Source organism: Solanum pennellii, chromosome 2 (assembly GCF_001406875.1).
Source record: "Solanum pennellii chromosome 2, SPENNV200".
Lineage (NCBI taxonomy): Eukaryota > Viridiplantae > Streptophyta > Magnoliopsida > Solanales > Solanaceae > Solanum > Solanum pennellii.
The window spans coordinates 51,345,978-51,373,869 of record NC_028638.1 but is presented as its reverse complement, the minus strand read 5'-3'; the positions used below and the strand labels follow the sequence as shown (position 1 = coordinate 51,373,869).

Below are 27,892 nucleotides of genomic sequence, written 5' to 3'. Positions count from 1 at the left end.
CTGATTACAAATTACGCTACCGGTGCATTATATAACTTCATACGCTACTGACGCGCATTGTACAACTTTATTCGCTACCGGCACATACAACATACGCTACCGGCGCATAGCGGATTGCTGCTCTTAACTGTCACATTGGCGATCCAAACCCTATACAAGAATGGGAGGTAATGCTCTTGAAATTCTTGCATGCGTATTTACATTGTAATTCTTGAATGAAAAAATCAAGAACTTGAAGTTAAGGAACTTGATGGTAGTTTTCAAGAATGCGTGGGAGTTGCTGGGTTTTTGAGGGGTCTTGTGAATTTAAGGAGGCACAAAGGTTCTTGAATAGTTGGTTTTCAACAGCACCTCAAGGCTGGTGCGACCAAGGTGCACTAATTTACCCTTTCTAAATTTCAATGTTCTTTATGATTTTTACAAAGATGTGTAGTTGTTCTTGAAGGCCCCACTCGAACAACTCTAAAAAATAAAATTAAGTGGTTTAATAGTAAGAAATTGTGATTTGTATTATTTTAAATGAAGACACTTCTGTTAGCGCCCTCCGTGGCCATTTTCCTTTACATGGTCTAAGACTTTGATTGTTTCTTAAAAATGGAAAAGTGTGCCACCTAAGAAATAGTGAATTATTTGGTTCATCTTTTTTTTATTTTGTAAATGTTTTGAGGATCAGTAGAGGTGGGCTGCTAAGAACTTTTAATTGTTTAGACTAATTGCACTTGTGAATTTGTGTGTTGCTTGCACAAAAGGCATTGACCAGTGAGGCAATTCAACGAATTCTCATGTTCCTTTGTCTGCTGCTTCCTTATAGGGCTGTTCTTGTGTTTGTTGTTCTTATAAGTAGTATACTCCTAGTTTGAACTTTAACCCAGTTTCCACTTTCCACTCTCCACCCACCAGGTATCTGTTGCTATAGGCATTGGGACCTGCTATGTTAAGGTGGTATCAGTTCCTTTCCCACCCCTTACTAAACCACCCTTTTCATGATATTACTCATGCACTCCCTCTTTTGTTATTCTTTATACTCAACTCTACTCGGTTTTATACACAATGAAGATGTAGAGGTTGTCATCTGTCGATGTTCAATCAAACATGTTGCTTGTCCAGCTAAAGAACTGTTAATTTGGCATGGCACTTCATGTATTGGGTCTATCAGATTTTTCGAGAAATTTCATTTTTTGATCTTTCTTTTCTGTCTCATAAGCAAACTGATGCTTGCAGCCATGCGGGGTTTCAAAGCTTTTGAGCTATCATGTTTGGGCATCGCAAAGTTCAATTTTTTTTGTTGGTAAATCACCTTTTTGTGAAACTACACGACCTCCTACTTTTCTTGTTCTTTTATTACTCTCTCTTATATAACTCAAAAAAAGCAATTTAGCATGATCTCTTTGAGCTGAAAAACTGTTAATTGGCATGGCAGCTCAGGTGGGTATATGAGATTTAGGAGAAAGTTCCATTTCATGGTGCATTTTCTGTCTCATAAGGCTTACTGATGCTTGCAGCCATGACAGACCGATGCTCGCAGTCATTCTGGGTGTCAAAGCTTTTGAGCTAATCATGTTTGGTTGTTGCAAGTTTAATATTTTTGTCGCTAAATCATCCTTTTTGTGAAACTACACGACCATCTTCTTTCTTGTTCTTATTACTCTCTCTTGTATAACTCAAACAAGACAATCTAAATCTCTCTTGAGCTGAAATACTGTTGCTTGCCATGGCACCTCAGGTGGGTATATGAGATTTAGGAGAAAGTTCCATTTCATGGTGCATCTTCTCTGTATCATAAGGCTAACTGATGCTTGCAGCCACGGACAGATTCCAAAACTTTTGAGTTGGTTCGTGTTTTGGCTTTGAAAAAATTCAGTTTCCTTCCCACCCTCCCCAAACCACCCTTTTCGTGAAATCAAACATGACCTTCCTCTTTATTTTTTATTACTCTCGCTGCTCCGTTTATTAAACCATGAGGATGTGGAGGTTTTGTCTTCTGTGGAAGTTCAATAATTCTTGTTGCTCTTCAGGTGGGTCTATTAGATTGGAATTAAATTTCCATCTCATGGTGTTTCTTCTCCATCTCACACGACTGATTGATGCTAGTAGCCATGACAGATTTCAATGCTTCTGAGCTCATCCTGTTTTGGCTTTGTACAGTTCAGTTTTGTTTCTTTCGCCAAACCACCATTTTGGTGAAATCACACACGACCTTCAATTTTTCTTATTTTTTGTGCTCTTTCCAGTATAACTCAAAAGGGCAAGAAAACCTGTTCTCTCTTGAGCTGAAAAACTGTTTTTTGGCATGGCATCTCATGTGGGTCTCTGAGATTTTTGAAGAAGTACCATTTCTTGGTGGTTTTTCTCTGTCTCTTAAGGGTAACTAATGCTTGCAGCCATGACATGTTTCTATGCTTTTGAGCTGATTCGTGTTTTGGGTTGAGTTTCTTACCCATCCCTCATCATACCACCCTCTTTGTGATATTACACATGCACTTTCTCTTCTCTTGTTCTTTGTACTCACTCTGCTCCGTTTTATATACAATGAGGATTTGGAGGTTTTCATCCATCGATGAATCAAACATGTCTCATGTCAAACTAAAGAACTTTTGCTTGGCACGGCACTTCAGGAGGGTCTATGAGATTTTGGGAAATGTTCCACTTATTGGTCTTTCTTCTCTGTCTCCTAGGCAAACTGGTGTTTGCTGCCATGCTGGGTTTCGAAGCTTTTGAGATAATCATGTTCGGGCGTTGCAAAGTTCAATTGTTTTGTCACTATATCATCCTTTTGGTGAAACTACATGACCTTTTGCTTTTCTAGTTCTTATTACTCACTCATGTAAAATTCAAAAAAAGCAATTTAACAAGTTCTCTCTTGAGCAGAAAACCTGTTGCTTGGCATGGCACCTCAGGTTGGTATATGAGATTTAGGAGTAAGTTCCATTTCATTGTGCATCTTCTCCGTCTCATAAGGCTTACTGATGCTTGCAGCCAAGACAGATTTCAATGTTTTTGAGTTGATTCGTTTTTCGGCTTGGCGAAATTTAGTTTCCTTTCCCCCTTCCTCAAATCACCCTTTCCGTGAAATTAAACATGACCTCCTCTTTTTGTTATTCTTATAACTCTTTATCCTCTGTTAATAAAACATGAGGAAGTGGAGGTTTTTTTCTTTTGTGGAATTTCAATAGAACTTTTCTCTCAAGGTTATTAAACTGTTGCTTGATAGTAGGTACGACACCTCAGGTGGGTCTATGAGATTTTGGAATTAAATTTCTATTTCATGGTGTTTATTCTTCATCTCACTTGACTAGCCAATGCTTGTAGCCACGACAGATTTCAATGTTTTTGTTCTAACCGTGTTTTGGCTTTGCATGTTCAGTTTTTTTCTCTCACAAACCTCCCTTCTGGTTATATTATGCATGACCTTCCATTTATTTTAGTACTCTCCCCGTATTACTCAAAATGGCAATCAATCAAACATGTTCTTTCTTGAGCTGAATAACTGTTGCTTGGCTTGGCATCTCATGTGGGTTTGCGTGATTATGGGGAAAGTTCCATATCGTTTTGTACTTTTCTCTGTCTCACAAGGTTAACTATTCTTGCAGCCATGACAGGTTTCTAAGCTTTTGAGTTGATTCATGTTTCTTTCCCACCCATCACCTCACCACTTGCACTCCCTCTTTTCTTATTCTTAGTACTCACTCTGCTCCGCTATATACACAATGAGATTTGGAGGTTTTCATCCATTGTATTCAATTAAACATGTTGCTTGTCGAGCTGAAGAACTGTTGCTTGGCACAACACTTCCAGTGGGTCTGTGAGATTTTGGGATAAATTCCATTTTTGTTCTTTCTTCTGTGTCTCATAGACAAACTGATGCTGGCAGCCATGTTGGGTTTCAAAGCTTTTGAGCTAATCGTGTTTGGACGTCTCAAAGTTCAATCTTTTTGTCGGCAAATCAACCTTTTGGTGTAGCTGCACGACCTTCTACTTTTCTTGTTCTTATTACTCTCTCTTGTATAACATGTTCTCTTTTGAGCTAAAATTTGATGCTTGGCATGACACCTCAGGTGGGTATATGAGATTTAGGAGAAAGTTTCATTTCATGGTGCATCTTTTCTGTCTCATAAAGCTAACTGTTGCTTGCAAGTTCAACTATGACAGATTTCAAAGCTTTTCAGTTGATTCGTGTTTTGGCTTGGCAAAGTTCAGTTTCCTTTCACCCCACCCCAAACTACCCTTTTTGTGAAATTGCACATGACTTTCCTCTTTTCTTATTCTTATTACCCTTTCTGCTCAGTTTGTATACCATGAGGATGTGGAGGTTTTGTCTTCCCTGGAAGTTCAATTGAACTTGTTTTCTCTCGAGCTGATGAAACTGTTGCTTGGCACGGCACCTCAGGTGGGTCTATGAGATCTTGGAATTAAATTTTTATTTCATGGTGTTGCTTCTCCATCTCATACTGTTAACTTATTTGTTTATGATTTTTGGACTACCAGGAAAAGGAAAAAAAATATGTAGGTCGCTTGAAGATGAAACAGAATATTTGAAGTTTATGTTCTAATTGCTTTTCACATTTCATATTGTTTCTTACTTCATTTTTTTCCTTTTAATTGTGGATCCTTATTTTTGCTCTCACAGAACCCAAAAATGCTCTTTGCAAGCAATCAACTTGAATAATGTAAGCTTTTAGCTCAGTGCTGTCTTTATTCAGTTATAAATTTTTGAAGTCATTTAGATTCTGGATTGTGATTTTCTTGAGCCTGAGGTCTACCCTTATCTTGGCGAGGCAACCCAGTAAGGCATCTCCGTTGGGAAACCGAGGTCTGCTTCCATGGGGGTTGCTTTGTCTCCTTTTTGCCTTAGAAAGAATCGGCCGAATGACGCTTGAAGTTTTGTGAATTCCCTTTTGTTAGGTTAGCCTAAAAAGGCAAGAATGAGGCAGCGGAGAGCATGGTATTTCTATCAAGGTTGGTTGCCCCTCTCTCTCTATGCTTCGCCTACGATTCTCCCTTTTTAAACAAACCAATAGACCTTAAAAAAGAGAGAGACAGAGAGAGTGCACTTGAGTTTCTGGGTTTCTTTGCATTTTTGCACCGTTGGACGTATGCTCATATGGCGACAGACAACTATACTACAACAACATGACTATGAAAATTATTAAAGAGGCAGTGATGATTTCTGGGTTAACTAAATTCGGGCAATGAGATTACCCAACCCGTATCTTGGTGCGGCAATCCGGTATGGCCTGTAATTGAGACGCATAACTCACACATGCAATCATGTATTGCAGACATGGCGTGGTTGGCTTCTCTTTGGCCTTATCATAACACAAATCTGAGCCTCTGATTTGCTAAAGAAAGAAAAGGGTAAAGGGTCAAATTTACACCTTTACTATGCATAAGTTGCAATATCTTTTCCATGATTAATGTGGGAGATATTGAACCCACACCCTTCTGATTTGCTGTTTTAATGCTTTTCATTCGTAGTGTATCTCCATATTTTGTTCTTGAAGGCCCCACTAGCACAACTGCAAAAAAAAAAAAAGTAAATTAAGTAGTTTAATCGCAAGAAAAGTTGTGATTTGTAGTGCTTTGGATGTAGACACTCAATTGGACATACTTTCGTAAATGCCATCAGTGGTCATTTTCCTTTACATGGTCTTGATTTTTTTATTGTTTCTTAAAAGTTGAAATTATGACTTGTAAGAGAATGGGGAATTGGGACCTGCTGTAGTATGGTGGGTGATAATGGTAAGTATTACTTTCTTTGACATTGATCTAATGCACTTTGATGTGCAGTTTCTTTCTTTTGAAGGATCATCTGATGTTAACTTTCTTTTGAAGGATCATCTGATGTTGCACTTTCTTTTGAAGGATCATCTGAAGTTGTACCTTCTTTTGAAGAATCATCTGAAGTTGTACCTTCTTTTGAAGGATCACCTGGAGTTGTACTTTCTTGTTGGACAACTTCTTGAGTCCCCTCCACTAAGGATTGGGGTAAGGTCTATCTACCAATGCTCGCTTTTAATTATAGAATAAGGCTGTGATGATGACATTTGAGGTTGTATAGATCTTCCTCTTTTCTTATTCTTATTACTCTCTCTGCTTTGTTTATAAACTACGAGGATGTGGAAGTTTTGCCTTTTGTGGAAGTTCAATAAAACTTGTTTTCTCTCGAGCTGATTGAACTGTTGCTTGGCACTGCATCTCAGATAGAACTACGAGATTTTAAAATTAAATTTCTATTTCATGGTGTTTCTTCACCATCTCATTCGGCTAACTAATGCTTGAAGCCTCGACGGATTTCAATGCTTTTGAGCTTATTGTATTTTTGCTTCATGAAGTTCATTTTTTCTCATTAAACCACCCTTTTGGTGAAACTACACATCACCTTCCAGTTTTATCTTTTTAGTACCATCTCTGGTATAACTAAAACTGCAATCAATCATTTTCTCGCTTGAGCTGAAAAACTATTACTTGGCATGGCATCTCACGTGGGTGTGTGAGATTTTGGAGAAAGTTCCGTTTCATGGTATTTTTTCTCTGTCCCACAAGGGCAACTAATGCTTGCAGCCGTTCCAGGTTTATAAGCTTTAAGGGTAGCTTATGCGGCCAATACTTGGGTCGGGCATTGGAGCTACCCTTATCTTTGCAAGGCAACCCTGTAAGGCATCTCCATTTTGCAAGTGAGATCTGCAGCCATGCCGGTTGCTTTGTCTTCTTTTGGCTAGTTTTATAACGAATTTGAGCCTTAGGAGAAAGAATTGGCGTAATGACGCTTGAAGTCTTGTGAATTCCCTTGTGTTAGGTCAGCCTATAAAGGCAAGAATGAGGCATCAGGGACTATGGTATTTCTTATCAAGGTTGGTTGCCCTTTTCTCTATGTTTTGCCTATGATTCTCCATTTTTGAAAAACAAACCAACAGCCCTTAAAAAAGAAAGAGAGTGAGAGAGTACACTTGAGTTCTTGCCTGCATTCGTCTTAAGAAAATATGTTTTTAAGGAATTCAAAGAAACAATAGATTTCAAGAATGTATTGACATGGTACGAATTAAAGGAGATTCAAGAAACCTTTAATTCTCCTTTTTGCCTGGTTTAATCTAAGCCTAAGGAGAAAGAATTACTCATTTATTTTTCATCGCGTAATAATCCACATATTATTATTTACCACAGAGCAGTTTTTACGTTATTATAATAGCATAAATAATACTTCAACAAGTAATGTCTTCCTCTCTTATATTGCAATTTTGTGACATTACTGTAGAAAAAAAGACTGATATATAGAGTGCTTTATCATGCTTCTTCACTTTGTGATGGTCTGGTGAAAGTATATTTTTGTGTAGAAACTTAGGTCCATATCAAAATAAATGTGCGTCCCTTTTTACATAGTCAAGGATTATGATTTTTTTGTTTGATTCTTGCATTTATCATCGTTGAGCATTATAGTCATTGTGATTTTCTTCAGCATGCTGAAGATGAGCGAATTCGTTTGGAAGAATTACGTGAGAAGGCAATGATTGTCTAAAAATTCATTGAAATGTAATTTCGTCTTGGAGTCTGTACTTTATTGTATTATCAGGTCCTATCTTGAAAAATCAGGACAAGAACCTATCTTGATTCTGAGCAAGAATGGTATCTTCATTTTTATAGTAGGTAACATTGGTTTGGAGTCTGGTGGGGAAGTTTTGAAACTCTTTATGATAGGTAACATTGATTTTGATTTTTGAGTCTTTGACCACTCTTTTGCAGTTCATGCCTGAAATAGCAATTGCTACTCAACTATGCTGATCAAATTCTAAATTGGGGTTGGGGGATCTGCAATAATCATTCTCAAGCTTCAAGATCATTTACCAGGTAAGCTACGATCTTTGTTTAGATTTTCATTTCACAAACCAGTCTATGGAACTTGCCATTTACCAGAAATTCCATTGCACTAAATTTTTCGATGTTCATTAAAAGTTAACCCTTACTCCGAGCATGAAGTTATATGTTTTGGTTAAAGCAGGAACTTAAATCTGATCCAGAGGCAGCTAACATCTATCATGCTTTTAGCGATAACATTCTCTGCTGTCATATTATACATTCAAAAAGTTAAGTACATGTAAGCCATTTGCAAATCAGCCTTTGCATATAAGTACTGATAGTAGTTGTTAATGTAGGATTCGTTGCTCACCTACATTTCTCAAACCTTTTACTACACTTTATAGCTTGTTCTCTTCAACCTTCATATTCCTCCTTCTGAAGGATATATGCCTGTCTAAATGTGGAAAACAAATCGCGACAATCACTTCTTCTCAGGCTAGTTATTCCTTTCTGAGGTGACAATAACAGTTTATATCAGTTCTGTGCTCCATCATGTTGAAAGCCAGAAGGGTTTTTGAGGGTTTAAGGCTTTCAAGTGTCATTTGTGTGCATTTTCTCTTGAAGTCCATTTTATGTTTTAATTGGGTTTATTATTGCAGTAACTTATAAGGGAAGAGCTTTTTTGTTCTAGTATCATCATTAACAAGAGAAGGGTTGTTTTTTTGGTAATACATGTTCTGTGAATTTTGTGTGTTAATCTAACTGCTGTGGATCTGTTAGAATTTATTCAACAGGTTAGTCCATCGACACTAACTAGCTCTCATATTTAATCCTTCGTCTAACTCCAATCTTTCTCATGGAATATTTGCTCCAGTTCTCTGAAGAATGTATTTGCAACCCACAGCTTGCTGATACAGATGGATCATCAATAGTTCCCCTATTAGTGAATAAACAAGGCTTGCGGTGTAAGTTATTATTTAATTTGTGAATTTTGGAGCTATCATGATGCTCTCTCGCCTCCAACCACCCCCACATATGAAAAAGAGAGAACAGGGAACTACAATCTGAAGTTATTTAAGATATTTTTCTTTATTCTTGTTGCCTTCATTTTCATTTTATAATGGAACAATAACGCTGATATGGACAAAGTGGAACAGATACGAGGAATGAGAATTGTGCATCTTCTCTGTCTCATAAAGCTAACTAATGCTTGCAGCCATGTCAGATTTCAAAGCTTTTGTCTTGGTAGAGACCAATTTCCTTTCCCCCTAACCCAAACCACCCTTTTCGTGAAATTATACAACTTTCCACTTTCGTTATTCTTTTTCTACTCTTTCTGCTCAGTTTATGAACCATGAGTATATGGAAGTCTTGTCTTCCATGGAAGTTCAATAAAACTTGTTTTCTCTCGAACTGAATGAATCACTGATCAAAGAGCGAGCAGCTGCCAGGTTTAGTGATATTACATATGACCTTCATTTTTCTTATTTTTAGTACTATCTCCGGTATAACTCAAAATGGAAAATCAAACATGTTCTCTATTGAGCTGTAAAATTGTTGTTTGGCATGGCATATCATGTGGATTTCTGAGATTTTGGAGAAAGTTCCATTTCATGGTGTTTTGATATTTGTCTCACTTGGCTAACTAATGCTTGCAGTCGTGATAGGTTTCTAAGCTTTAGAGCTGATTCGTGCATTGTGTTGAGTTTCTTTCCCACCCCTCACCGAACCACCCTTCGTGATTGCACATGCACTCCCTCTTTTCTCATTCCTAGTGTTGACTTTTCTCTTTTCGTGGTATTCACAAATACATATTTTAAGGAAATGAAGAATTCTTGCATAAATGCTTGATAAAAAAATTCAAGAACTTGTTGGTGAATTATAAGGAAATCAAAGAAATCGTAGTTTTCAAGAATATATTGGCATTACACATATAAAGGAAACTTAAGAAATCTTTTTTTTTAAAATCATGTTGTTATTCTTGCAATGTGTGTTAAGGATGTTCAAGAATTTGTTTTTACCTTTTTAGTGTGATTGGGAGCATTAAGTGAATGCCTCCGGCTATTTGGAGCTTAACCCAGTTTCCACCAGGTATGTGTTGCTATAGGCATTGGGACCTGCTATGGTAAGGTGGATGGCAATGGTAAGCATTACTCGTGCAGTAAGTTTTGTTCAATTTATTATATATTATTTCATCATCTGAAGTTGTACTTTCTTTCGAAGGATCATCTCAAGTTGCACTTTCTTTTGAAGAATCATCTGATGTTTATTTCTTTTGATGGATCATCTGAAGCTGCACTTTCTTTTGAAGGATCACCTGAAGTTGTACTTTCTTGTTGGGCAACTTCTCGAGTCCCCACAAAGGACAAGGTAAGGATCCACCAATGTTAGCTTTTAATTGTAGGATAAGGCTGTGATGATGACAAATGAAGTTGTATAGGGTTGGGTCTGGCATTGGAGCTACCCTTATCTTGGGGAGGCAACCCGTTAAGGCATCTCCGTTTTGCAGCTGAAGTCTGCAGCCATTGCACTTGTTTTGTCTCCTTTTGCCTGGTTAAATCTGAGCCTTGGGAGAAAGAATTAACTGAAAGACACTCGAAGTCTTCTGAATATCCTTCTGTTAGGTTAGCCTAAAAAGGCAAGAATGAGGCAGCAGAGAGTATGGTATTTCTATCAAGGGTGGTTTCCTTCTCTTTAAACTTTTCCTATGAGTACATTTTTTAAAACAAATCAACAGCTCTTAAAAAAGAAAGAGAAACAGAGAATACACTTGAGTTTCTGGGTTTTTTTGCATTTTTGCATTCTTAGACGTATGCTCATAAGGCGATACACACAACTATGCTACAACAGCTTGACTCTGAAAATTATTAAAGAGGCAGTGATGATTTTTGGGCTAACTAAATTCGGGCATTGAGATTACTCAACCCGTATCATTGCGGGGAAACCTGGTATGGCCTGTAATTGAGACGCATAAATCACACATGCAATCGTGTATTCCAGCCATGGCGTGGTATGCTTCTCTTTGGCCTTACATAACACAAATCTGAGCCTCAATTTGCTAAAGAGAAGGGAAAAGGGTCAAATTTACCTCTTTTTATGCACAAGGGGAAATATCATTTCCATGATTAATATAGGAGATATTGAACCCACGCACGTCCTTCTGATTAGCAATTTTGATGCTTTTAATTCGTAATGTGTCGTCATCTTTTGATAAGTACCAGCTCAAGAATGAGGCATTCAAACGAAATGTTGGATTATTGAGTGGTGGTTGCCTCCCTCCTCTTGTAAACCCTAATTCTATTTTTGAAGTTTTGCATTTCTATGCATCTTTTATAGCTTCACGTTTAGATTCCTCCCACTGATGGATATATGTCTGTCTAAATGTGGAAAAAAACATGACAATCACTTCTTCTCAGGCTGGTTATTCCATTTTTAGGTTTCAATAACACTGTTTATATCAGTTCTGTGTTTAATCTTGTTGAAACCAAGAAGGATTTTTGAGGGTTTAACCCTTTGAAGTGTCATTGTTGTGTATTGTCTCTTAAGGTCCATTTTATGTTTTATTTGGGTTGATTATAGCCGGTGAATTATGAATTGTAACTTTAAGGGAAGATCTTTTTTGTTCAAACATTCAAATGAGAGGCTCTGATATCTATTTTTGACGTTTCTTTGTTGGAAATTGTTACTAATACTCATTGGAGGCCAAACGGACATTGTAAGAATTTGAAGGTTAAATTTCTTTGAGTTTTAGTTGTTAGTATTCATTAAGATAGCTTTCAAACAAATACCCTAGTCTTTGTTCTTGCCATTGTTTACAGGATGACAAGTGTTTGTACCTTGGAATTTGATGATTGTACACAATATATTGGCACACCAGGTAATTCTGTATAAGGATACCTGATACATGCTGGTTTTGTCTTCTGAGGTATCCGGTGCTTCTGAGCTCATCATGATTTGGCTTTGCACAGCTCAATTTTTTTCACTCACCAAACCACCCTTATGGTGAAATTACACGACCTTCCATTTTCCATATTATTAGTAATCTTTCCAGTATAACTCATAAGGGCAATCAAACACGTTCTCTCTTGAGCTGAATAGTTGTTGCTTGGCATGGCATCTCATGTGGGTATGTGATTGAAGAAGTACCATTTATTGGTGTTTTTTTTATCTCTAAAAGCTAACTAATGCTTGCAGCCATGACATGTTTCTAAGCTTTTGAGCTGATTCATGTTTTGAGTTGAGTTTCTTTCCCATCTCTCACCGGACCACCCTTTTCGTGATATTACACATGCACTTCCTCTTTTCTTGTTATTATTACTCACTCTACTTTGTTTAATACACAATGAGGATTTGGAGGTTTTCATCTATTGATGTTCAATCAAACATGTCTCATGTCGAATTAAGAAACTGTTGCTTGGCACGGCACTTCAGGCGGGTCTATGAGATTTTGGGAAATGTTCCTTTTTTTGGATTGCATGCATTACTCAACTAATAGGCTGTTTGACGGTTTTGTTCATTAATATCTTACTAATATCTTTTTTTATAGATGTTCTTTATTTATTATTTTGTGGTTTTACTTGTAATTGGGGGAACTGGTATGACTGTACACAACACAAAACATTAATGCTTACATTTTTATTTGGTTTTATTGCAAGATGTTTATGTATATGGCATTCCTGGTACTTCATTTCCTATAAAATACTTCCTTTACCTGTACCGTGTCTAAGAAAAATAGGGAAGGGCTGGAGGGGTGTACACACACTCACATACATACAAAAAGAGATGAAATATAGTTTTTGTTGCTCACTAATGTATGTAGAGATGTTTTGATCACTTTTCCTTGTTGAAGTATAGTTGGGACATACATTTTGGTGCGAAGGTACTTCTAGCCCAGCTTATGGAGAGAGTATATGTGCCTGTTTCTTTCATCTTCTGTTACATTTCCTTTTTGTCTGGCCATTTTATCTTATGGTTTTGAATGCTTGCTTTACACCCGTGACGTTGAAAATACACCATTCAGATGATATGCATGCTTTCCCAGCAACCTTTGATTGAAAAGGAGAGGCTCTAAGCTCTTACATTTCTAACGTTTCTTTATTGAAAATTGGTAGTTAAACTCAGGGGAGGCCAAATGGATATTGTAAGGTTTTAAAGGTACAATACTTTTGAGTTTTACTTTGCAGTATCCATTAGGACATGTATGAAACTACTAACTTGGCCTTTGTTCTTGCCATTCTTTACAAGATGGCAGCAAGTGTTTATACCTTGATTATTGTAGACAAAATAATTGTACAACAGGTAATCTGCATATAAGACTACCTGATACATGAGTTGACTGTTGTTTACTGATAAAGGAAATTTCTAGGGATTTCTCTTTGCAGTCATTGTTCGTGATGCTATTACAACCAACCAGTTCGAAGGAAGCAAATGTACTCTAAGTACTTCTAGTTTCTGACAAACAAATATAAAATATTGAATTACACACATTACTTTCTAAAGCTGTACTATGTCTTGATTGATCTTTTTGTTTGCATGTATAGTCTGAAAGGCCAAAGAGGGTGTTGCATTCTATGAAAGAGTCTATGCTAAGAATCACCTCTGCGCTTTCCAATGTCTCCTTCAAAATTTCCATTTTTGTTATTTTTAGTACTCTTTCCGGTATAACTCAAAATGGCGATCAAACATGTTCTCTATTGAGCTGACAAACTTGTGCTTGTTATGACATCTCATGTCGGTCATACTTTGGAGAAAGTTTCATTTTATGGTGTTTATTCTCAGTATCAGAAGGTTGTGGCTAAATGATGCTTACAGCCATGAAAGCTTCTATGCTTTTGAGCTGATTCATGTTTTGACCTGACAATGTTCAGTTCCTTTCCCACCCCTCATTGAATCACCCTTTTCGTGATATTGCACATGCACTCCCTCTTTTGTTGTTCTTAGTACTCACTCTGCTCCGTTTTATGTACATTGAAGATTTTTAGAGGTTTTCATCTGTCGACGTTCAATCAAACATATTGCCTGTCCGGATGTAGAATTGTTGCTTGGCGCGACACTTCAAGTGGGTCTATGAGATATTTTGAGAAGTTCCATTTTTTGGTCTTTCTTCTCTGTCTCATAGGCAAACTGATGCTTGCAGCCATGTTGGGTTTCAAAAATTTTGAGCTAATCATGTTTGGGCATCGCAAATTCAATTCATTTGTCGCTAAATCACCCTTTTTGTTGAACTACACAACCTTCTACTTTCTTGTTCTTATATTACTCTCTCTTGTATAACTGAAGAAAAATCAATTTAGCATGTTCTCTCTTGAGCTGAAAACTGTTGATTGGCATGGCAGCTCAGGTGGCTATATGAGATTTCGGAGAAAGTTTCATTTCATGGTGCGTCTTCTCCGTCTCTTAAGGCTTACTGAGCCATGACAGGCCGATGCTCGCAGCCATTCTAGGTGTCAAAGCTTTTGAGCTAATCATGTTTGGGTGTCGCGAAGTTCAATATTTTTGTCGCTAAATCATCCTTTTTTTGAAACTACACAACCATCTTCTTTCTTGTTCTTATTACTCTATTGTATTACTCAATCAAGGCAATTTAATATCTCTCTTGAGCTGAAATACTGTTGCGTGGCATCGCACCTCATGTGGGTCATGAGATTTTGGGAGAAAGTTCCATTTCATGGTGCATCTTCTTTGTATCATAAGGCTATAACTGATGCTTGCAGCCATGAAAGATTTTAAAGCATTTGAGTTGGTTTTTGTTTTGGCTTAGCAAAATTCAGTTTCCTCCCCCGCTCCCCCAAACCACTCTTTTCGTGAAATCACACATGACCTTCCTCTTTTTTTTAAAAAAAAAAAAATTATTCTCTCTGCTCCGTTTATAAACCATGAGGATGTGGAGGTTGTCTTCCGTGGAATTTCAATAATTCTTGTTTTCTCTCGAGCTCATTAAATGATGCTTGACACCACTCTTCAGGTGGGTCTATGAGATTTTGGAATTAAATTTCCATTTCATGGTGTTTCTTCACTATCTCACACGGCGAATTGATGCTTGTTGCCATGACTGATTTCAATGCTTATGAGCTAATTGTGTTTGGGTTCGCGAAGTTCATTTTTTTCTCTTACCAAATCACCCTTTTGGTGAAATTGCTCACGTCCTTCCATTTTTCTAATTTTTAGTATTCTTTCCGGTATAACTCAAAAGGGCAATCAAACCTGTTCTCTCTTGAGCTGAAAAACTATTGCTTGGCATGGCATCACATTGGGATTTGTGAGACTTTTGAAGAAGTATTATTTCTTGGTGTTTTTTCTGTGTCTCTCAAGGTTAACTAATGCTTCCAGCCATGACATGTTTCTATGCTTTTGAGTTGAGTTTATTTCCCATCCCTCACCGAAAAACCCTTCTTATTGCACATGCACTTCCTCTTTTCTTGTTCTTAGTACTCAGTCTGCTCCATTATGTACACAATGAGGATTTGGAGGTGTTCATCCATAAATGTTCAATCAAACATGTCTCGTGACGAAGTATAGAACTGTTGCTTGGCACAACACTTCGGGCGGGTCTATGAGATTTTGGGAAATGTTCCATTTTTTGGTCTTTCTTCTCTGTCTCATAGGCAAACTGGTGCTTGCAGCCAAGCTGGGTTTCGAAGTATTTGAGCTAATCATGTTTGGGCGTCGCAAAGTTCAATTTTTTGGTCAGTAAATCACCCTTTTTGAGAAATTACACGACCTTCTACTTTTCTTGTTCTTATATTGCTATCTCTTGTGTAACTCAAAAAAGCAATTTAGCATGTTCTCTTTTGAGCTGTAAATCTGTTGATTGGTGGCAGCTCAGGTGGGTGGATCAGATTTAGGATAAGGTTCCATTTCATGGTGCATCTTCTCTGTCTCTTGAGGCTGTCTGATATTTAGGAGAAAGAGAGCTGCAGCAGCACATTTTAGAACCCACCACCTCAAATACACCGATCGCCTGTTTTCCTCCCAGAGCCTTCACAGGATCAGCTCTTAAGATGCCCAATTCTAGCCTTCTTTTTAAGAAAAAGATTTAGAACTTGGTATCAAGAAAGAAACCTAAACACATTTTCCCCTGTTCTTATCTGCTGGAAAATTCTTGCAAGCCTTTTTTAGAAAAAATCAAGAATTTTCAGGAACTTGGTATCAAGAACTTTGCTTTTTGAAGTTACATTGGTATTCAAAAATACATATTTTCAGGAAATCAAGAATTTTTCAGGAACTTGGTACAAAGAACTTTGCTTTTTGAAGTTACATTGGTATTCAAAAATACATATTTTCAGGAAATCAAGAATTTTTGCATGAATGCTCTTTAAAAAAATTCTTGAATTTGTTGGCATATTTTAAGGAAATTGTAGTTTTCAAGAATATATTGGTATTGTACATACAAGAAATCCTTTTTGAAAATATTATGTTGTTATTCTTGCAATGTGTGTTAAGGATGTTCAAGATTTTGTTTTTACCTTTTTAGTGAGATTGGTATCATTAAGTGAATACCTCAGGCTATTTGGAGCTTCACCCAGTTTCCATCAGGTATATGTTGCTATAGGCATTGGTACCTGCTATGGTATGGTGGATGGCAATGGCAACTGTTAGTTTTTTCGACATTGATCTAATGCACTTTGATGTGCAGTAAGTTCTGTTCAATTTATTATATATTATCATCTGCTGTATTTTCTTCATAGTCTCCTTCTTTGTACCTGAATTTGTTGTACTTGTGTCGAGGGTCTTTCGAAAACAACCTCTTTTGCTACACGAGGAAGTTGTAAGTCTGCGTACATACTCCCTCCTAGACGCCTACTTGTGTAATTTCACGGGGTATCTTGTTGTTGTTGTTGTTGTTGTTAGTATGATGCTCCATTCTAGTCATAATTTTTTTTCTAAATGAATGTTTTTGTATCACACCTCTCCTTTTTTTTTCATGAGATTTAGAACCTGTTTGGTTTGACTTATTTTAGGTGCTTTTAAGCCTAATAGCTTTTAATCCAACATAGCGATGAGCTTTGATAATGCTTCTGACATTGAGAAGCGAAGTAATCTCAGATATATCCACTGTTTTTTTTTTAACCTAAAATGCCTAAGATCTTTATATGATTTGACTTTGTAGCCTCCAAAGACTTCTGTGGGATATAAGGTGAAATTTTTTGTTGGCATTTAATAATTAGTTGTTTTGGTGTTGGGAGACTTCTGAAATTGGATTTGTTTTTGTAGAAATGAGTTTGTGAGAATTGGTTTGGATTGTTTTCTGTAAAAACATATTTGAAAACACCTATTCAATTTTTGAAACTTTAATGTGGGTTTAACAAATAGGTTAAAACTGGCTAAACATCATTTTTTATTACTAATTGTATATTATTTTAAGTATTAAAAAGGACCTCCTGACAGAAAGCCCTTTGTGTCACAGCTGTTCACGAAGAACAAAATAATCTCTCATTTGTTATGGGAGAACCATGAAAATCACGTTTCTTGCTTCTATTGGTTGCAAAACCAAACAGACTGTTAACAAGGACATGTACATATTTGTTTCTTGATTGTTGTGTTGTATTTCTTATAATAATGTGTTTTTTCTGCTTACTACATAATTCTTCCAGTTTGAATGAGCCTGATATTTAAGTGGGATCAAGGTAGTATTCTCAGGAGTTTCAAACTTGCAGGTCAATTTGAGCCATTTAATTAACAAGAAATTTTTTTGTTATGCAGAACAAAGTGAGCCCTAATATGATAGAGACAAGTATTAGAGAAGGACGGGTCCTCAATCCTGCCATAAGGAATATGAATGTTGAAGAGAATAAGCTTATGGTGGCTAGTTGATTCTTAATGTTTACTTGTAAGATTGGGGCCCCATAAGGTACTATCGAGAATATCTGGACTGGAAGTAACTCTCGGTGAGAGCAATTGTACACGACATTCTTATGCAACATCACTTTGATGTACTGTATTTGATGTTATTTGTACATTTGGCATTGATCACTCCACATTTCCTTCCCTGTACGCTGTAGCCCCCCGCCTGCCTCCCTAAAAGGGGGGGGGGACAAATTGTGGAAGTTTGGTTAGTGGAAGAGAGTTAAGAGTTACTTATGCATCACATGGTGCAAAGCATTTCAGTGTTATGCCATCGTGTAGTTTTATCACTTTCTTTTCTCTTTAGTTACTTTGGAAAACCTAGATAAGAATTTAGTTGTTGAACTATCCTCTCATCTATTGCTATCCCATTTCGTTCTCCTCTTTTCAGATATACCTGTGAATTATGAGATCAGGAAAAAGAGGTGCAGGCCCAGAGTTGCAAAGAGAAACTGAACTTCCTTTCCCGCAGCCAAAGAAACTGACTGGATAGTGCACTGTCAGGAGAGAGATTTGATCTTCACAGAATATTATGTGGGGAAGTGCTTCTGAAAAGCATGATCCCGAGTCCAAATTCCCCTTGTCAGATCAAAAGTTCAAGTCGGTCAATCGATAGCTCTCTTGCTCATTGCAGAGTCTGTCTGAATTGGATATCCAGAAGCTCTGTGCAACCCCTTTCATCTTTACAGAGGATAATTTCCTGGATAAGAAATTCATTGCTTCAGATAGATTCAAACAGTTATAGCTTACAGATCAAGCTTCATTTATGCGATCAGGGAGAGGTTGCTGCATTAGAGAAGGAAACCATTTATGCGGAGCCCTATGCACAGAAGTCTGACCCCTGATGGATCATCCTTTGATAGTGATGAAGATACTAAGTTTGAAATATGTAAGTACAGAAATAAACAAAATCGCCTTGAAGATGATTTAGAGTGTTGAATTTGAAGTAGCTGATGATGTTAACCATGTCTTGAATCACAGGTCCCCTGGATTGTCAGAAACTTCTCCAACTCAGATCAAGGTATTGCACGGGGACTGGAGGCATAATAGTCGTGACACATGCAAGTTGACCTGAACATCACCCTCGGAATTTTATTTTTTATTTTTTTGCAGAGAGAGAGAGATAAGGCAGGTTTGGTTGATTTGCATCATAATTCAGATTCCTGCTGCTCTGTTTTGGTAGGATCAGCTTGTTCAGGTTTTTCTACTCTTTTTGCCTTTTGGCGATGTGGTTTCTACTTTCACGTTTTCCTGATTTAATCGGCTTTTGAGGAACTCTAACTGTGCTTAGGAGGTTGATGACCAACTTACAAAAAATTTATAATGTATTCTCATAGTATTTGTTAATGAAGTCCTAATTAAATTCGTCCAACAAATGGGAATAACACCCCGATTATTAAATGTTGTTTTTATCTATTCTATTCGATGGGGAACTTTAGGAGTTCTTCATTTTGCTTTTAAGTGCTATATTGTGGATTCTTTGTTGACATTAAGAAGGGAAGAGCATAAACTCAATATGTTTTGTTAAACGGTAGCCTCTTCCAATATTTGCCTTTTCTCTTTTTCTTTGATCCTTTTTTCGATGTTGACAGTAGTAAAATCATCTTTCTCCCTCAAGAATTGGAGCTTGAGGTGCTGCTACCACATTCCAACAATTACATATCAAACTTCTTCAGAATCTTTGCATTCATAATCTAGATCAGAAGTACTCTTGAGTCTTGAACTTGTTGCTTATAATTCAAATATCTGATTTCAATAGTAGGTTTAATACATGGATATAGAAGCCAACCAACTGAAGAAAATTAAACGTGTGTGGCTGTGTTTGTTTGTAAAACATCATGTACAGTAGTATCTGATGGATGTTTTGGACACTACTTTGGTTATGGTATGGAGTACCTGAGGGGCTTTGCAGCTTTGTGGGGTTCTTTGAGGGATTCAGGGATGCACAATTTCACTCCTATTCATCTGTTCATTCCAATTGCCTAAAGCTCTTGTGAATATACTTACAAATTCAAATTCTGTAGTTCCTTGACTTCAAATATGTTCTCTTTGAAGCATTATTCGAGATCAATAATCTCATTTGTTGAGTTTATCTGTATTTCTTCTTCAGATTTAAGTGTACCTGAAGAGCACGGTAATCCACGTGGCAATACTATTTACGTATACTAAATCTATTTGGTGCCTATTTTAATCTGCATTATATTTTTAAAAATTGCTGGCTAACAATTTTGTGGGAAAAATACTTTAACACTTGCTATTTTGATGGTAATATAGTTTAGTGCTTTTTAGAATCAATTGGACTTAGTTGGGAGTGGAAAACAAATCTCTACGAGGAAAGAATGTTTGACCAAGGAAAATCATATGTTAGGCACTGACCTATTCAACAACAAGAAACAGAACGTCTTCAGCTAGACTACACTTGTGTTGGGAGGGGGAGGTCAAGTGATGATCTCACTGCATATGGACTCATATCTGAATTTTTGAGGTGGTTTCCAGTTTTAGTGAGTTTATCTTTACTGATGAGTATCATCTTGTTCAGGTTTGTCTACTGTTTTTGCCTTTTTGCGTTGTAGTTTCTAGTTTCACATTTAGATGATTTAATCGGCTTTTTTGGAACTCCAACTGTGCTTAGGAGGTTGATTACCAACCTTAAAATAGTCATATCGTGATGATTCCTCATAGTATTTGTTGAGATGATGTCCTAATGAAATTGTCCCAACAAGAGTGAAATACACCTGACTTTTAAATGTGGTTTCGAACAATGATTGGATGGGGAACTTTAGGAGTTTGTTTGTTTTGCTTTAGGTGCTATCGTGGACTGTTAACTGCTGACATTAAGAAGGGAAGTAAACTCACGATGTTCTGTTAAAGGTATCCTCTTCCCATATTTGCCTTATCTTTCTTTGATCCTTTTTTTCTTGTTGACATCAGTAAAATCATCTTTACCCCTCTAGATTTGGAGCTTGAGGTGCTGCTGCAGCGTGCTAACAATTACATTAAACTTTTTCAAATAAATCTCCATATTTGCAAATTCTTTGCACTTATAGTTTAAATCGAAAGTACTCTTGAACTTGTAGCTTATTTTTCAAATATCTCATTTAAGTACCTTGACCCAGTAAAATGCTATAATTTTACAATAGTAGGTTTATACATGGATAGAGAAGCCAACAAAATTATGAAAATTAAAAGTGTGACGCTGTGTGTTTGAAAAACGTCATTAGTCATTACACCTGTTGTGAAAAGTCTTTTTTCTTTCTTGCATGCATTTGAGAAATTATTTGTTTATGAATTTTCGACTACCAGGAGAAGAAAAAAAATATGCTGCTTGAAGATGAAAGAGAATATTTGAAGTTGATGTCCTCTTTTGTTTTTCACATTTCATATTGTTTCTTACTTCGTTTTTTTCCTTTTAATTGTGGATCCTTGTTTTTGCTCTCACAGAACCTAAAAATGCTCTTTACAAGAAATACAAGCAATCAACTTGAATAATGTAATCTTTTAGCTTAGTGCTATTTAGCTTTAACGTATGATATTTCATTCCTCTGCTATAGGAAGTTTATGTCTTTATCCCCAACACATTCACAGGAAAAAAGGGAAAGAGAAGAAGTAGAAGCCGCTCTTGATAAAAGAAAATGATACTCCATTCTGATGCACTGTATCAAAATCAGTCAATTTACTGCTAAACAATTTGTTTTGATGTTACATGTCAACTCACCGAGAATGCACTTCGAGTTGTTGTTGAGGAAGGCATTGCCAAAAGCACTGGTGCACGAGGCTCAAGATCTATACTAGAAAGTATTGTGACTGAAGCCATGTTTGAGGTATTGCATGGCACCACAACTTTTTGTGTTTGGCGTTAATTCTGGAAGAGCTTGGAAAAATATTTCACCCATTTTACTCTATCACATTGAGGCTACTAAAGGGAGGAGATATGTCACCATTTATTTGAGAGTTTGAACTACCTGCATTTCAGTGTTACTTTCAAAAAATTTTACTTGAGCACCCCATGAGTGTTGAAATAGCCATCTTTTGAAGAACTTAGCCTAAAATGAAACTAAACATGACTTTTACCTGCCTTTCGAAATGTGCCTAAATATTGGTTTCAAAGGCTCGTATTCATTGCCAAGCATGGTTTCTCTTTTGTAATTTGGTTCACTTTTGCACTATCAGCAGCATAGTTACTCAATTATAAACTTTTGGTGTTCATGTTTGTTTGCAGGATGTTGACTTAAATGTCGAAGCAACTCAGCAAGGGGTTGTCTACATAGATGAAGTTGATAAATAGCCAAAAAGTTCAAAAATTATTATCTACATGGATATGGATAATCGACTTTGAAGTCATCCTTATAATTAGTCACCTGTTTAGGCTGAGAGCCTTAACATTTGCAGAGATGTATCCGAGGAGGATGTCCAACAGGCGCTGCTGAAGATGCTTGAAGGAACTGTGAGTATTTATTGCAAATTATTTCTTCTGTTCGTTCCAATTGCCTATTACTCGTGTTAACATTTTTACAAGTTCATAGTTTAAGTTCCTTGACTTCAATTGTGTTCTCTTTTGAAGTATTTTCGGAGATCAATAATCTCACTTGCTGAGTTTATCTTTATTTCTTCTTCAGAGTGTAAGTGCACCTGACAATAGAGCATAGAAGCTTCCACGTGGCGATACTATTCAGGTACACTCAATCTATCATAACCTTTTTATCTAATTTTTCTTTTAAAAAAATGCAGGCAAACAATTTTGTTAGAGAAATACTTACCACTTGCTATTTGGATGGTAATATAGTTTAGTGCTTTTTAGAAAACAGTTCCTACGAGAGAAGAATGTTTGGCCAAGGAAAATCAGATGTCAGACACAGACACTGACCTATTCAACAAAGAAGAAACAACACTTCTTCAGCTAAACTATATGTTGGGAGTGGGAAGTCAAGTCAAATACTGGTTTATATTCCTTGTAACAATTATCTACCAAGGCTGTGAAGTTGTACTCGTGCTGTTCCTGTCTTGGGACTAGGAGCTTCTTATTGACCCTACTAAAGTGGTTGTAGTCTTTTTCATATTATAGAGCTTGTTGCATAATCAACATCGGCCTGCGAAATATTTCATTTTCCTTCTTAAATGGTTTAACCTTTTCCCATTTGTTGTTTCTTGTGTTTTTCCTGTCTTGGGGCTAAGAGCTTCTTGTTCAATAGCTCTTCGCTGTTCTTTCTAGATGCTGACTGCTCTTTATATTTTTCCATACACTAATCTGCAGATAGCTAAAGCTATCCTTTTTACCTGTGCTGGAGTTTTGTGGTTTAGAGAAGACAATTCAGAAAGGTTATTTGTCAAACTCAACTAATTTCATGAAACACTTTTAGATCAAGTGATTCAATATGGTTCAACTTATTTATTCCGAGACGGCAAAATCCTTTAATTGGATTCCTGAGCACCCGTTCGAACTAACATGAGAGTAGGTGGTCTAACTGATGTTGTAGTTACTTCATCACTATTGGAATCTTTGAGGAAATCCCTGTGACTTGAGCTTAGTTTTCTTTTCCGGATCACTATTACTCAGTGATTTCATGATTCTTTGTTCTCGTGAAATTCTAAAAACCAAATGCATTGAAAGCATTTGTTTCACATTGCTTTCTGTTTCTAGGTAGAAAGTGATGATCTCACTGCCTATGGACTTATACCTGAATTTGTGGCACGGCTTCCAGTTTTAGTGAGTTGTATTCCATAGATAAGGATCAGCTTGTGCAGGTTTGTCTACTTTTTTCACCTTTTGGCGAGGTAGTTTCTAGTTTCATGTTTTCCTGGTTTAATTGGCTATTTGGTAACTCCAACTGTGCTTGGGATGTTGATAGTATTATTTTATTTTTCCTAAAACATATGAAGATTAATAATCCGTATGTTCCTATGCTCTATAGTTAAGTAGCTACAGCGGCTTGGTCATAGCAGTTGGAATTTCAGCTGTATTTTGTGACTTCTTCTTTTCCTGTGATGAGCAAAGAAATTTTTTTCATTGATGCAGTTAGGTTTCTTTTGACTAGTACGTCCTTGTTTGGAATTCAACTTATCATTTTATCAAAGTGCTTTTCAACCTTTATGACCAAATGTATTTTTATGCTGAAAAACATCACATTCCCAAACAGTTCCTCAGTGAAACATGAAGTCTGCCTCTGATTTCAAAGAAGCCCGTCCATTTAAATATCGTCATCTTTACACAGTTTTCGTGATCCTTGCGATTTTTCAGCTACAAGGTACTCAGAGTATCCTTTGTGCATGCCACAACTACTCTCTCACAGCATATCCTGGGATATTGTGCACAGGTTCATGGAAGCAAACCAGGCAAGGAAGCTGTAGAGGTTGTCTTGGTTGATGAAGAGGCTGTCGGAACAGCTAATGCAGTTGGATGTGGAGCAAAAGTTCTTTGTGGTAGCAGTCGGCTGGAGAATATTTCCCCTCCATACTGGATTAACAATGACAATGGTTTGTTTCCTTTCATAGATAAGCATTTAAGACAACTTGCCACCAACCCGTCAATTATGTATATGAGTATCTGCATAGCTAGTCCCTACCAATAATAGAAATGCTTGTCTAGGATTGACCATTAGAATCTAGAAATATAATTCTAGCTGATGAGATGTTCAATTTGGCAAGTTTTTATACAATTTACCTCCAATGTGTAGTCACCTTTAGTTTGTGTTTGATAGGTCTGTGATGTGAACAGTTTGCTCTGTCTTGTTCTTTTTAATTATCCAAACGTTCCTCTGAGGAGATTAACCAAATCTTTGGTTATGATAGTAAAATTTATTCATGAAAATACTCGCTCTGAGCATCTACCTTTAACTTTTCAATACGAAGGAATGAGTGCATGAACTGAATACGAATTCGGTTATAATAATATTTTCCCATTTAACGAGCAGTTTAATTGTCAATATTGTAGATGAGGTAAATGCGCTGTGTAGGGAATCATTCATGGTAAAGATATAGACCAATGATGTCAATGGGCAATGGCAATGAATAAATTGGAGTACTTGCAGAGAAAACAAAATGCAGCACTAGTGCATATACACTGAGTTCACATTTTCATGTTAAGCATTTCTCTTGGATACAGTTATTTGTACAGTAGCTATTTTCAAGTAATTAGGCACTTGACAGTCAGAATGGACCTTGGTTGGTTCATCAAAATACATAGTAATTTCTTTTATTGATCTTGTCCAACAGGCGCTGCAGAAGATGCTTGATGGAACTGTTAGTATTTATTGCAAATTATTTCTTCTGTTCGTTCCAATTGCCTATTACTCTTTGTAAACATGTATGCAAGTTCATGTCTGTAGTTCCTTGACTTCAAATGTGTTTTCTTTTGAAGCATTATTCGGAGATCAATAATCTCACTTGCTCGGTTCATTTTTATTTCTTCTACAGATTGTAAGCGTACCTGACAATAGAGTACAGAAGCATCCACGAGGTGATACTATTCAAGTATACTGAATCTATAAAAGCCTCTCTTGTCTACTTTTTATATTTAAAAATTGCAGGCTAACAATTTTGTGGGAAAAACACTTACAACTTGCTATTTGGACGGTAATATAGTTTAGTGCTTTTTAGGCTCAATTGGATTAAGTTGGGGATGAAAAAAAATCTCTGCGAGGAAAGAAAATTTGGCCAAGGAAAATCAGATGTCAGGCACTGACCTATTCAACAGCAAGAAACAGAACGTCTTCAGCTAGACTACACATGTTGGGAGGAGGGGGAGGTCAAGTGATGATCTCACTGCATATGGACTCATATAATTTGTCAGGCGGTTTCCAGGTTGTAGCTTCACTGGATGAGGATCATCTTGTTCAGGTTTGTCTACTATTTTTGCCTTTCTGCAATGTCGTTTCTAGTTTCACGTTTTCATGTTTTCATGATTTAATCGGCCTTTTGGGAACTCCAACTGTGCTTAGGAGGTTGATAGCCAAACTCAATATGTTCTGTTAAAGGTAACCTCTTCCAATATCTGCCTTTTCTATATTTCTTTGATCCTTTTTTCCATGTTGACATCAGTAAAATCATCTTTATTCCTCTAGGTTTGGAGCTTGAGGTGCTGCTGCCGCCTGCCAACAATTACATTGTCAAACTTTTTCAAATAAACCTCCATTTTTTTTGGATTATTTGCATTTATAGTCTAGATCAGAAGTATCTTGAACTTGTAGCTTCGTATTCAAATATTTGATTTTAGTACCTTGACCTAGTTAAATGCTAAAATCTTACAATAGTAGGTTTATACATTGATAGAGAAGCCAACAAACTTATGAAGATGAAAAGTGTAAGGCTGTATGTTTGTAAAACATCATTTACACCTGTTGTGAAAAGTCTTTTTGAGGTTCAACTTGCATGCCTTAAGAAATTATTTGGTTATGATTTTTGGACACTCGGGGAAAGGAAAAAAATATGTATAGGTCACTTGAAAATGAAAGAGAATATTTGAAGTTTATGTTCTCTTTTGCTTTCACATTTCATATTGTTTCTTATACTCACATTGCTCCTGTCTTGGAACTAGAAGCTTCTTATTGACCCTACTAAAATGATTGTAGTCTTTTCATAATGCATTTTGATGTGCAGAAAGGTCTGCTCAATTTTATTATTTTACTTCATCACATGAAGTTGTACTTTCTATTGGGATCTGGTGTCTCACGAGATGTACTGGTGCTGCTGATGGAAGAAAGATATGGTAATTTTTTTGCCAAATGTAGTGACAGTTTGTTTTCAGTAGCTAAATTAAGGATATTTCCTGTCTGGTTTCTTAGATTTTGTTCATTTGCATGCAGTGAAGATGACCTGCTTTTCACACGTGCTTCTCCTTCTCCTTGCTGCTGTTGTCCAATGGGTTTGGGATTCACCTGAGTTCCTTTAACAAAAGCGTTGTTGCATTCAAGCTTTTTCTGGTCCTGATGTTTACACAGTGATGACAGTGAAGGTATACATGCCCAAATTGATGGATAAAGAGATGTGATGAGTCATCTTTTCTACACTTTGTTGTTCCTCTCTAATTTCTTGAAATTCCTGTAGAAACTTTTTGCATACATTGGTCACGGTTGTTAATAAGTTTGTGATGTTTTTTCCACTGCACCACGTGAAGAATATTTGTCTATTCACAATCATGGGATGTATAATTTTTTTGATAACCGAGAAATCTGTTTGTGACCCACCCTTTGGACCAATTACAGCCTTCTAAACTCAGTGGATAATGGGTCTGTCCCTCTACCCTTCTCCACTTAAATACTGGGCTTCGCGTCTATGGTGTGGGCTTGAACCTGTAACCTAAGCCACAAATCCTACACCTTTTGCCACCTGAGCTAGACCTTGGGGGCAATCATGGGATTTATATTGTTTGTTTAAGTATCAGTTTTGTGTTGTACTATCCCGAGGCTTTGGTTAGTGATGAGGACTCAGAACGGGATTGTGATCATGTCACAAGTTTGAACCTCTATCAATTGTCGTCAACAATGAACCTGATATTTAAATGGAGAAGGGTAGAGAGGTGGCTCCATATTCTCTGTAGTTTCAAACTTGTTGGTCGATTTGAGCATCTGATTCACAAGAAAATTTGCTGTTAGTTAGATAAAAATTGAGCCCTACCAGAAAATTTAGGTTGATCTTCACTCTTCAGCTGTGGAGGTTGGAAATGCAGCTTGGACTTATTAAATATGGTAACACTGTTGAACTAAGGTTGCTTGCCAGAATGGTCTAACTTTACGAGAAATAATCCACATCTTAGAGGAACACTATAACCATCTAACAGTTTAATTAAATATGAGAAATCATAAATTAGAATGAGAGGATTAAGGATAAGCCAGAAGAGTCTCTGAGGAAGTAACAAAATATTCTTATTTTTCATTGATGAGTAGAGGTGGTGGGACCACATTGATACAATTACAGAGAAGAAACAAATTCCAGGAGTAATCTCGAAGAATTTTGAACAGCTAGTTCAGGGTTCTGCTGCTGATAGCCTTTTAGTAACACCATTATTAGGAAATCTATTAAACCTATTAGGTACATATTCAAGGGGTTTCGCGAATGTGGAATTGGAATAAGAATTTCTTTGGAAATACTGAGGTTTAAGATGGCCAGGAGTGGGTAATATAGGACCTTGGACTTTAAGAAAAGATTTGATTCCCCAGGATTGAGCTTGAGCTTCAAACACCTCTTCTTGCAACCTAGCTACCTTATATGCTTGCAACAAAGTTTTTGGAGCATGTATTCTAATAGGCTTGTTCAACTCCTTCTT

At 36.8% G+C, this 27,892-nt stretch overlaps 1 long non-coding RNA gene across 1 annotated transcript; it reads left to right on the top strand.

Moving 5' to 3' along the window:
- Positions 1–49: 49 nt before the first annotated feature.
- Positions 50–26,825, top strand: LOC107010137. Its single transcript, XR_003576771.1, has 20 exons — positions 50–372; positions 4,286–4,387; positions 4,486–4,503; positions 4,628–4,667; positions 4,903–4,956; positions 5,863–5,985; positions 7,738–7,842; positions 8,666–8,756; positions 9,821–9,934; positions 10,015–16,425; positions 17,494–17,678; positions 18,026–18,523; positions 18,616–20,505; positions 21,220–21,455; positions 21,854–22,078; positions 22,251–22,307; positions 23,273–23,376; positions 23,946–24,105; positions 25,045–26,335; positions 26,433–26,825. It is a non-coding gene; the product is annotated as an uncharacterized LOC107010137 (long non-coding RNA).
- Positions 26,826–27,892: the final 1,067 nt, after the last annotated feature.